Raw genomic sequence first — 10,635 nt, 5'->3', positions numbered from 1 at the left:
TACCGATAGCAGTGGAGCCCATGGTCCAACCATGGGTTATTCCTTGAACTTGATACTTGATCATCCTATCTCAAGCATACATTTTTTTCCTGATAATATCCTTTTTTTTTTTTTTAATCCCTTCTCTTACATAAACCCTCATTGGTAATGGCTTGTGGCCTGCTCAGGTTCAGTATGTGCTTTTTCTTTGTCCTTTGGGTTATGCTCAGTTTTAGTTTTTTAGAAACTGTGGGGGTAGCTAGGTGGCTCAGTAGCTAAAGCACCAGCCCTGAAGTCAGGAGGATCTGAGTTCAAATTTGACTTCAGACATTTAATATGTCCTAGCTGTGTGACCTGGGCAAGTCACTTAACCCTAATTACCTCAGGGGAAAAAAACAAAAAAAAAACTGTGATATTCCATAACTGACAGTCACATAGCATCATCAAAAGAATGCTGATGTTTCAAATGATGGCTTTTGTTTTAAGAACAAACTTGTAGTCATTAAAAGAAAGCATTGTACCATTTTTCAAATGAAATATAAGCTGTTCTATTTTATTCTGGTACATTTTATCGTCCACTTGCAGTATCTATCTAAGATATATGTATTAAAAGGCAGGCTCTATGGATTGTCCATCCAACTCAATCAAAGTCTAGAACTAATTGGAAGGTGGGAATATGTATCTTATCCTACCTTCCCTGTGATAACCCGTCATAGGGCTCATCTCCAACATTACCCCATTACTCTCTTTTATCTAGTATTGCTTATAATGTCTCCACTTTGCCTCCTCCTGCTAGTATTATCCCAAAACTATGAAAGTTCCCACATTTCTTTTATTCCAGGCATAGGCTCTTCAAGGCCCTTGGAACTTATCCTCTAAATGGTCAAAGAATATGAACAAAGAGTTGATATGAAGAAATTAAAACCATTTCTAGTCACATGACAAGGTGCTCTAAATCACTATTGATCAGAGAAATGCAAATTAAGACAACCCAGAGATACCACTACACACCTGTCAGATTGGCTAAGATGACAGGAAAAGATAACGACGAATGTTGGAGGGGATGCGGGAAAACTGAGACACTGATACATTGTTGGTGGAATTGTGAACACATCCAGCCATTCTGGAGAGCACTTTGGAACTATGCTCAAAAAGTTATCAAACTGTGCATACCCTTTGATCCAGTACTGTTACTACTGGGCTTATATCCCAAAGAGATTTTATTTTATTTTTTATTTTTTTTGCTGAGGCAATTGGGGTTAAGTGACTTGCCCAGGGTCACACAGCTAGGACATAGTAAGTGTCTGAGGCCAGAGTTGAATTCAGGTCCTCCTAATTTCAGGGCTGGTGCTCTATCCACTCAAAGAGATCTTAAAGGAGGGAAAGGGACCCACATGTGCAAGAATGTTTGTGGCAGCCCTTTTTGTAGTGGTCAGGAACTGGACACTGAGTGGATGCCCATCAGTTGGAGAATGGCTGAGTAAACTGTGCTGTATGAATGCTATGGAATACTATTGTTCTGTAAGAAACAACCAGCAGGATGATTTCAGGGAGGCCTGGAGAGACTTACATGAACTGATGCTGAGTGAAATGAGCTCATTATTACATTACAGGAAATCATTATATATGGCGACAACAAGATTATCTGATGATTAATTCTCTTTCCAACAATGATACGATTCAGACCTGGGTAATGGAGGGAGCCATCTACACTTAGAGAGAGACTGTGGGAACTGAGGGTGGATCACAATAGCATTCTCACTACTCTTTTTGTTGTTGTTTGCTTGCATTTTTTTCCTTTTTGATTTGATTTTTCTTGTGCAGCAAGATAATTGTATAAATATGTATGCATATATTGGACTCAACATATATTTTTTACCACATTTAAATATATTGGATTACTTTCTATCTAGGGGATAGAGTGGGGAGAATGGGGGGGAGTGGAACACAGGGTTTTGCAAGGGTTAATGTTGAAAAATTAGCCATGCATATCTTTTGAAAGTTAAAAAAGTTTTAATAATAAAAGAAGTTATCCTCAGTCTGGAAGCTGTATTAGCAGATATGCCAGAAAAAATTCCCCCTGCCTTCAGTTTATATATACTTGGCTGGCTGGATCATCTAATGTCTGGAGTTGACAATGAATGTTGAAGAAGCCTTGCAGTCTCCCTTTTTGTTCTGTTTTTGTTTTGCACAAAATAAACATATATTAGGGAGTTGTTAGCTGTATACCAGATCTCTTTATATTATCTTTTTTCCTAAACTCTTTTGAATTTTCCTATTTCTACTAAAGGTACTAGAAAATGCTTATATACCCATTATTGCAACCTCGGTCTCTTGATTAACTCCTCATTCTTCCCTACCCTACATATCCAATCCATTGCTAAGTCTTATCAATTCAACCTCCACAGAGTGCATATATATTTTTTCCTTCTCTCTATTCACACACCTATTTGAGACTTCCCCCAGACTACTGCAATAGCCTCCTAATTGGTTTCTTTTTTGAAGTCTCTCCCTGTTCCAATCAATATATTGTATAGTTGCCACATTGAGATTTCTAATCAGATCTAACAATGACATTCCCCTACTCATGTGGCTCCCAATTGACTGGAGAATCAAGCATTTTATTATCTTTATCTCATTCACTTATAATTTGCATTTTCGTATCAGTTTCATAATATGCACAATTGTTAATATGTACCTTGGTTTTATAATTTGTTTATTTTTATTTTTTTAAGTTATAATTTGTTATAAGTTAATATGTATATATGAAAGATGCATTTCCCCAATTTTTTTTTGCTCAAAAGGGTTCACAATGAAAGCAATTCTGAGACCACTCTTTGGTCTTTTCTGTGTAGTTAGTTAGGTTTATTTGTTTTGTTTTGTTTTTTGAGTCACTATTGATTTCTTTGGGAAATCATTCAGGTTTCAGGAGTTTCATGCAATCAACTAACTCACCTGCAGACAGGAACGTCTGGGTTTTCTCCCTGGGAGTTCTGCTCCAGCAGTTCCGAGGAGGGCTGGGCATCCTTGGTGACCACGATGAAGACCTGTGGCGACCTTATTTTAGGCCTCCTTTGACACTGATGGAGAACTGAGGTTCACTTGGGCGCTGCGGGACCCGGCTCCTGGGTTTCCTGACCAGCGCCGTATTCTCCATGCAATATCGGCACAGGCCACAAGGTGGCGCCAGTTCCAAGCCTGAGATGCTTGTCTGGCTTCTCAAGCAGGTAGCATCTTCTCCGGCAATTTGCCCCTCCCCAAGCAGGTGCTCAGTGTCGGTCCTTCGTGCTTGAAGCGGGCCTGACGTCAGGCAGATGAAGCCGTGACGGGCAAGGGAGCCGGGTGTAAGCGAGGGAGTGCTGGCAAGGCCCCCGAGGTGGCCCAGGGGCAGGACAGAGATCAGGCGGGGAGGGGGAGGGGAACGGTGGGGGGAGGGGGATGGGGGAGACCTGGGCCTTTTAAGCCAAGGCCTTCAAAGGGCCTCAGTCTGACTGAGGTGATGGCCAGTCATCGCCCACCGTCACCCCGCCCCCCAGGATACTGGCTACATCATCTAGCGAGCACCTCTGGACACCAGCTGCCCCCAATGACCAGGGAATCCCAACGACCAAAGAAAAGACAGCAGTGTTTGGGGCCGCTAGGGGGCGCAGCGGCCAGAGCACCAGCCCTGGCGTCAGGAGGACCCGAGGTCAAATCTGGCCTCGTGGGACCCTGGGCAAGTCACTGAACCCCAGTTCCTTTGTCAAAAAAAAATGTAGCAGTGCTCATCTCATATGGTTACTGGCTCTTTGGTCCTAGGCTAAAGGGAAAAAGGCGGGGAGCAATAGGAAGACTATGTACCCTGAACCTTGAGAAACTAAAGTATGAATTCAACAACTATGGGATAGCAGCATAAGTAGGTAACTTACCTAATTTAGCTTTAGAATCAGGATCTGGAGATTTTAAATTTGGAAGACACCTTGGAGATCGTCTAGTTCCTTTACCTATAGCCTTTGCAAATGCAAAATTCTTGCGCCTTCTTCATAAATAAAAAGTTGTATATAACTAGTTTTTTTTTTTTTTTTTTTTTTTTTTTTTTTTTTTAGCAGAGCATTCATGTTAATCATCTTAACCCTGAAATGATAAATTTTTTTTTTTTTTGTCTTTGGGATCTAGCTGTCCATCAGACATGTGATGGTGATTTCTCATCTACTAGGGAAGAAGTTCTATGAAGTAAGACGCTTAAAAGCCGGTGAGTGAACAGAAGAGCAAAATTTTGACTTATAGATGGGTTAGAAAAAGGGATAGTTCAGCACAAATGTAGACCTAATTAGCTTGGAAACAATTCTATGTATTTCATACTGATAGGGCCAATAGCATCATCTTTGTATACAATGGGTAATGCATTCACGTAGTCTTGATGTTCAGGAAGTAATCCTTCTGTGAGATTTAGAATTTACTAGAGGATATTTTTAGAGCATTGTGTCCGGTTTGGGTGACTGTCACGTATAAAGAACATGAAGAAATTGGAGGGAGTTCACAAATGAGCAATAAAAATGATTAAAGATGTTGGCTAAGAGGAAAAACTATTAGAACTGAGGCTATTTAACCTAAGAGATGACTGAAGGATGACTTCAAATATAAGAAGTGCTATTGTAAGGGGATGTTCACCAGCTGTTTTGTTTCCTCAGAAGAAAAAAAAGGAAATGTGTTTCAACTGTAATAATACAGTAATAACAATAACTGACATTTACATAGCATTTTAAATTTGCAAATTATTTCCCTTCGAGCTTGTGACATTCTGGATTTTGCCACTGTGATTCAGCTGTCTTTTCACCCTGGAATTTTCCCCAACGTCTGGGACTTCTTCACCCTGGAACATTCCTCCACTATGCTTGGTGAATTCTTTCTGGGGAGGGGCTCTCAGCCATCCATGTTCTATTTTCCTCCTGGTTGTGGAAGAAAATTCTTTCCAGACTTTGCCACTCTGTGCTTTGGGAACACTTTCTCCTTCTACCCATTTCACTTTTTATGTGTTGCCTTCCCCTATTAGAATGTAAACTTGAAGGCAGGGATTGTGTAATTTTGCTTGTTTCTTTATTTGTTTTTTGCTTGTATTTGTATTCCAGAGCTTAGTACGGTGCTTATACCTATGTAGGTAGTAGGCTTCAGCGGTCAACTGTGGAAGAGTAGGCTCCTGTTATCTGGCAAAGTATTTCCCAGACATCCAATATGAAAGTGGGCTTAATATATTTGTAAAATCAGCCATGAGGTGGGATAAACTCTCCTTCCTTTTGTCATCTCCCTCCTTTATCCCTCCCATGATAAAAGTTCCAGAGCAGATCAGAAGCAGTGTAGCTGGGGGGAGGTGGGAATAGGGAGAAAATCTGTTCTGAGTTTCTTTCTTAAGTAGAGCTCTTTGAGAGCCCATAGTCCTCCTTTAGCCAGAGGGTCCAATTAGAAGAGGAAAGGGCAATTATGAGATGTGAGGACCAGACAGATTCAATCTTGATGCATAATCATTTCTCATTGATGAGTTAACTCTCATTCTCACTAGCTGCTTAGGCATCCCATCTCAGAATACTTATTCACCTAAGATCATCCAAGAATAAAAGTTGCTAGATAGTATAATGGATAGAGTACTCACCTTGGATTCAGGAGGAGGACCTGTGTTTAAATCTTGTATTAGACATTTATTTAGCTGTGTGACTCTAGACAAGACATTTAACTTCTTAGCCTCAGTTTCTCCTTCCAAAAAATGAGAATAATAATGATTCTCTCCTTATAGAGTTGTTATGAGGATCAAATGAAATATCTATAAAATCATTTGGAAACTTTAAAGCACAATATAAAGCCTAGCTATTATTATTAACAAACACAAAAGAAACAAAAGAAACACAGGAAGAAACATAGTGGGGGTGGTATCTTTTTTAAAATTTTAATTTAAACTTTTTTTAATGAATAAAAATCTGTTTTGTGTCCCTCCTCCCCTTTCTTATTGAGGAATAAAAAAGAAAAACAAAGCACTTGAAATAAATAAATATATATATTTATATATAAAAATACACATACACACACACACACACACATATATAATCAAGTGAAATAATTTCCTGCACTGGCTAGATACACAATATATATGTATATATCTAGATATACATACATGAATATAGACATATGTGTATTGTGTGGTTATGTGTTCATTGCATACATTTGTAAATATATATAAATTACATGTATATATACATACACTGCAACATAAAAGTGTGGATATAACATTCTTCATCTTGAGACCATCATTTCTATGTTAAAATTGTATTTTGCTTTGGTCTATATGATCTTACCCCACTCCTAGTCAGTATCAATACGTTTATAAGTAGCCAGTATAGATCAGAGGATGGAGCCAAGATGGCTGAGGGAAAGCAGGGTCTCCCCAAACTCCTCCATATGCCTTTAAATAATGACTCCAAATAGATTTTAGAGCACCCGAAACCATAAAAAGATAGAGTAAAACAATTTTTCAGCCCAGGACAACTTGGGAGGTTGTCAGGAAAGGTCTGGGGTAAGAATGAAGCTCAGTCCAGAACAGGCTGTTTCAGCACAGTCCCAGCCCCAGCAAACCAGGAGCAGGCCATAGGAGCCATTGAATTAGCAGGGGCGGCTTCTGGAAATGTCAGCCCACAGATAATAAGGGGGTTGAACAACTGGTCACAAGGAGATTACAGGGGTTGCTTTGCTGGTACTGAAGCAGGATTCTCTTGCTTTGTCCATAATTGGATCCTGGCCATAATCCTCAGTAGCAGTCCTAGGATGAAGAGAAGCAGTAATATATCAGGGCTTGCTGTCACAATGGAGCAGGGATCCTCCTTACAGTTCCAGGGCAGAAAAGAGTGCTTTTGATCATGCACAGACCAGAGCAAAGGGGAGTAGCAAATATACTTCTCCTTACATCATATTACCTTGAAGGAACTGAAGACTTTCAGGTCTCTAGAGGTATTTGAAAACAGTTGCACAAAACTCCTGAATCTTGGGATAGTGCCCCTCCACCTTGGAAGCAGAACCCTACTTTAACAAACGATAAAAGTCAAGTAATAGGCTGGAAAAATGAGAAACAGAAACTATATAAAGTTACCATGGTGGCAAGGAAAATGAATACACATACTCAGAAGATAACAAAATCAAAGCTCCTACATCTAAAGCCTCCAAGAAAAATATGAATTTTTCTCAGGGCAAAAAAAGGTTCAACAAGGATTTTGAAAATCAAGTAAGAAAGGTAGGGGGAAAATTGGAAAGAGAAAAGATAGGGTTGCAAGAAAATAATGAATAATAAGTCAGCATATTGGTAAAGGAGATACTAAAAAATACCTTAAAACAGAGTAGGTCAAATGATAAAGGAAATACTAATAGCCAATGAGGAGAAGAATGTTTTAAAAAGCAGAATTGGCCAAATGGGGAAAAAAATCCATAGAAGAAAACAACTCCTTTAAAAGTAGAATTGGCCAGATGAAAAAAGAGGTACCAAAGCTCACTGAATAAAATAATTCTACAAAAATTAGAATTGAGCAAGTGGAAGCTAATGACTTTATAAGAAATCAAGAAACAATAAAACAAAACCAAAAGAATGAAAAAAAAAAAAAGGAAGACAGTGTGAAATACCTCATTGGAAAAATAATCAACCTAAAAAATGGATCCAGGAGAGATAATTTTAAAATTAATGGACTACCTGAAAGTCATGATAAAAAAAAAAAAAGAGCCTAGACATTATCTTTCTTTTTAAAAAAAAATAAATTAATTTATTTTAATACACATTACTTTATGATCATGTTGGGAGAGAAAAATCAGAACAAAAGGGAAAAACCATGGGAAAGAAAGAAAAAAGAAGTGAATATAGCATGTGTTAATTTACATTTAATTTCCATAGTTATTTTTCTGGCTGCAGATGGCATTTTCTCTCAAAAGTCTACTAGGATTGCTTTGGGTCACTGATAGACATCATCTTTCAAGAGTTGTCAAGGAAAACTGCCCTGATATTCTAGAAGCAGAAGGTAAAATAGAACTTGAAAGAATCTACCAATTACCTCATGAAAGAGATCCTAAAAAGAAAACTCCCAGGAATATTATAGCCAAACTCCAAAGCTCTCAGGTCAAAGGAGAAAATGCTGCAGGCAGTCAGGAAGAAACAATTCAAGTATCTTGGAGCCACAGTCAGGATAGCATAGTATATGGCAACTTCTGCATTGAAGGATTGGAGAACTTGGAATGTGGTATTCCAGAGGGTAGAAGAGCTGAAATTGAAGTCAGGAATACCTACCCAACAAAATTGAGTGTAATTCTTCAGGAGGAAAAATAGACATTTATGAAATAAAGGATTTTTGGACATTCTTAATGAAAAAACCAGAGGTGAATGGGGAATTTTACTTTTAAATGCAAAATTCTAGAGAGGGATAGGGAGACAAACATGAAAGGAAAATCATAAGGAACTTAATAAGGTTGAACTATTTACATATCTACATGAGAAAATGATTATAGCTTGTAGGAACTTTCTTATTATTAGGGCGATTGGAGAGAGAGTATGTGGACAGAAGGTCCAAATGTTAGTTGAGTGTGAGGGAATGGTGTCTAAAGGGGTAAAATTGAGGGGTGAGAAAGAATGTACTGAGAAAGGAAGAGAAAGAGTGGTAAAATGGGGAAGATTATCACACATGAGAGAGACTCAGGAGAGCTTTTACAGTGGAGGGAAAGGTGAGGAGTCAAAAAGGCATGTTCTCAGAATTGGCTCAAGGAGGGAATAACATACACATCCAATTGGGAATAGAAATCTTTTTGCCCTGTGGAAGAGTGGAATGGATGTGTTTGTGATGAAAGGGAGAGGATAGAAGCAAACCACTTTTGAGGAGGGACAGATTGAAAGGAAAGAGAATAGAATAATTAACAAGAATAATTATGAAAAAATTTTCAACAAGTTTTTTTCTGATGAAGCTTACATTTCTCAAGCATATAGAGAATTGAGTCAAATTCATAAAAACAAGAGCCACGCACAATTAATAAATGATCAAAAGATAGAAACAGTTTTCAGATGATGTAATCATAGGTACCTATAGTCATATGAAAAAATGCTGCATTATTGATTGGAGAAATGCAAATTAAAACAATTCTGAAGTACTGGCACATATCTATTAGATTGACTAATAGGACAGAAAAGAAAAATGACAAATGTTGGAGGGGATATGAGAAAAATGAGACATCAATGCATTATTAGTAGAGTTGTGAAATGATTCAATCATTCCATAGGACAATTTGGAACCTTACCTAAAGAGCTATAAAACTATCCATTCTCGTTGATATAACAATACCATTATTAGATTTGTATCCCCAAAGAAATAAAAAACAAAAAAGGAAAAGTTCTATATGTACAAAAATATTTATAATATCTCTTTTCCAGGGATAAAATTGAGGGGATTCCCATCAATTGGAGAATGGCTGAATAAGTTGTGACATGTAATTATAATGGAATATTATTGTGCCATAAGCAATGATTAACAGGACGCTCTCTGAAAAAGCTGGAAAGACTTCAATGAGTTGATAGAAAGAATTGTACTGTGTAATAATACAATAATATTGCAAAAATAAGGAATAGCAATTTTGCAAGATGATCAGCTATGAATGACATAATTATTCTTAGCAATACAATGATCCAAGACAACTCTGAAAGACTCATGACGAAAAATTCTATTCATATGCTTCAATCTGCATTGAGACACCATCAGTTCTGGTGTCTCAATGCAAATTGGAGCACACTTTTTAATTAATTTTTTTGAAGATTTCTTGAGGATTTTTTTTTGGTCTATGTTTTCTTTTACAACATGACTATTATGGAAATAATGACTCCATGAATGCATGACTACTCATGTATAACCTATATTGACTTGTATTCTCAGTGAGGGAGGTCGGGGAGGGAAAAAGGAAAAGAATCTAGAACTTCAAGTTTTAAAAACAAATTTAAAAATTGTTTTTACATATAACTGGGAAAAAATGAAATACTAAATATAAGTTGCCACTATAAAATAATCATGTCAGAGAGCAAGATTGCAAAGCCAAACTAGAAGTGATATACAGACCGTCTCAAAGATCAATATAGCTTCATTTACAATCTCTATCTTTCTCTATTAACCAAAGATCACATCCTGAGATTATATGTTAAATCAAGGGAAGCTATTTAGGTCTTGCTGTGGATACTTTTGGTCCTGACACTAAACCTTAGATAAGCTCCATATTTTGCAGATCAGATGGTGTTGATAACTAACTTTGAGATGATGTGGATATTAATGATCTAACTCTAAGGTGATTTAGTCTGTTCCGCACCAAAACCTTATAAAATTGAGAGACTCTGCTGCTCACTCCTGCACTCTTTCATCTCCATCTAGGTTCATTCTGCCGAGTGTTCTCATCTGGAATTCATGGTTATATGGGTGACTCTACAACCTTCTCCCTTTCCATTCTTTTCCCTATCTTGCTACCGCTGTATTCCACCCCACTCCCAACACACTTTGACCACTTGTCTCCATAGTTTCTGTTCTTGTTCACAATTTTATTCTCTGTGCTTTACTAAAGTGTTATTGCAATATCACTTCTCTGGGTCAAAAGTTATACACAATTTAATAACTTTTGGTATTAAAG

The sequence above is a fragment of the Antechinus flavipes genome, chromosome 2, assembly GCF_016432865.1.
Source record: "Antechinus flavipes isolate AdamAnt ecotype Samford, QLD, Australia chromosome 2, AdamAnt_v2, whole genome shotgun sequence".
Lineage (NCBI taxonomy): Eukaryota > Metazoa > Chordata > Mammalia > Dasyuromorphia > Dasyuridae > Antechinus > Antechinus flavipes.
Note: the sequence above shows the minus strand (reverse complement) of the source record.